Source organism: Octodon degus, unplaced genomic scaffold (genome assembly GCF_000260255.1).
Source record: "Octodon degus isolate 3935 unplaced genomic scaffold, OctDeg1.0 scaffold00292, whole genome shotgun sequence".
NCBI lineage: Eukaryota > Metazoa > Chordata > Mammalia > Rodentia > Octodontidae > Octodon > Octodon degus.
The window spans coordinates 1,591,225-1,593,713 of NW_004524868.1; the positions used below are offsets into that span (position 1 = coordinate 1,591,225).

Here is a 2,489-nt window from a genome sequence, read left to right on the forward strand (position 1 = left end):
AATTCTTTTAAAAAATCAAATGTTTTCATGAAGAATGAAGTATCAATTGAAAATTACTAAACCTAGAAAGCAATACAATAGCTTCTATTTCAAAATATACATTTTGTGATCTAATAATATAACACAGGAAGCCAATAAAATTTCTTGAATGAGTGGTACATATTAAAAATATTTCTTACAATATTGATTGTAGGAAGAACTATTGAAAATGTTTGGAAAAAATAGGAGAATCATTCTGTAAAGTACAACATTTATGTATTATGAAACCAATCTAATACAGTTATTTTGCCAATGCTTCAAGATGACTATCTATAAACATTTGCTTATTGACAAAAGCCAACTTAGAAATAATATGTATGATATAATCCCAATATTGTAAAAACAGACATCATAATGATGTACCATTATGAGTACCTTGATTCGTGATCACTTTTATTTGAAAATATTTTTTAAGCAGAAGTATTTGGTAAAATTTTATTTTAATTCACAAACTCTGCAGAGTGACAAACATAATCTTGGTCCTGTTTCCCACACAAATACATTGTAGCCATCTTTTCCAAAATTCTAAAACAAATTAAGTTCATGCCCCAGTATATAAGTTGGAACACTTTTATCCAAAAATTTTTGATCTATAAAATAGTCCTTATTGTTATTACTTATATTTATGTCACAGAAATATGACTGGACTTGGGGCAGAGGTAATGTTATAGGACTGATGTCCTTTTTCACTTTTATATGCTTTCCTTGTATACAAAAAGAATTTTTTTATAATTTGCTTATATAAAAAGGAAATATTTACTTTATACACCTAAAACAAAATACTGAGAACACAATATTTATTTAATATCAAGCTTGTGAAAAATGTGGGTGTATCAAGTGCAAGTGTGGGTGATGTAGGGCAGAGAGCAGAAGGAAGACTGTAAGGGAAGTCAAGCTGGCCATTCTTTATCTAAATGTCTTCTGTGCCTCCAGTTCTCTTTGCCAGACAGCACCAAACATTCCTGTGGCCCTCATTTGGATGAGCCCTGTTTATGGTATTTATGCTAACACTGACCCAAATCTAATGATTTTTGCCCATGAGTGAGAATCCATTTCCTTGAAGCAATTCACAGCCTCGTTCTCATTCTTGTAAAGACATGGGGAGTCTAAGAACAACAAGCTGACTGCATTTCTCCTTCCTTTTTTGGTAACTAAGTTAATGACAGAATCCTATGAGACATTCTTCAAGGAGTCTTGTTTCTCAGATGCAGAGGAATATGTGCTCATCTCACTTCTAACTGCAGGTCAACTCCTCACATATCAATACACCAACTTGTAATAGAAATGAATATACTTCTAGCATTGAATAGAGACGATATTATAAAAGAGTATGGAAGAGGTGACCAGTGAATTCTGTTGGAACAAACAGTGGTCTTAGATACTAACAATAAGTTCCCTGAAATGACATGACAATGAGATAGGAGATATTTGCTGAAAAAAGCAACACAACTTACTTACTGCCATTGAAGAGAGAAAAAACATGGAGAATTGCAGCGTACTGAGCCTAAGTACTGTGGAATAGAATTGACATTAGCTAAAATAGGACTATAGCAAAAAGGATATTTAGAGGGAGGGAATTAAGCACTGTACATGAAATATGAAAATGTACATGCCCATTAGATATTCAAGTGAAGATATGAATTAACAGAGAAATAAAAAAGTTTGGAATTCCTGACAGAGTTGGGCTTTGGAGATTTGTATTTGAGAGGTTTCACTACAATGATAACTTCTATGACCACAGAGCTCAGAAAGAAGTGAATATGGGGCTGATAACAAAGCATATCTACATCCAAAATCTGAATAAACAAGTAGAAATTCAGTAAAACAAAATGCGATGAGTAAGCTTAAAGAGGGACAAAAAAGGAAAAATTCAGTTAGTTGAATGTTGATGATAAATAGCTGTTATATCTTATTCTGTAATTCTTTGAGTATCCCATTTGTTATGTGTACTGAGTGGTGAAAGTTGAATTAAACTACATTCAGCATAATCAGTGATATCAAAATTACAGCCAGTGACTATTGACAATACTTTTGGAGATTTTGTCTATAGAGGGGAGAAAAGTCATGGGATTGCAAATGGAGAAGAAAGTAGAGTGGGCAGAGAATGATTGTCCATTTGATTTTAAAGATGCAAGAAATTTGAACACACACATATATATAGGGTAAGAAGGCTTTGAAGGAGGAAGTTTTGAGATTGATGAAGCAGCAGAAGAAAGCAACACAGAGACCCAGTCCTAGCCCAGGTCCGGTGAGTGTGCAGAAAGCTTCCTCCTACCCTGCGCTGGCGGGACCAGTCTCAGCCCAGGCGCAGCGTGGGCTGGACCCTCTCCCACCCCATCGGGCCGCCCCCCACCACTCTGCAGTACCTCCCCCACCCCGCCCGCCGGGTAGGAATTTCTGATGAGTTCCGGGAACCCCCAGACCTAGTCCTAGCCCAGGTCCGGTGAGTG

General features: G+C 35.9%; 1 pseudogene; it reads right to left on the bottom strand.

Moving 5' to 3' along the window:
- Positions 1-2,489, bottom strand: part of LOC105740889 — a 145,375-nt pseudogene that overhangs the window by 98,068 nt on the left and 44,818 nt on the right.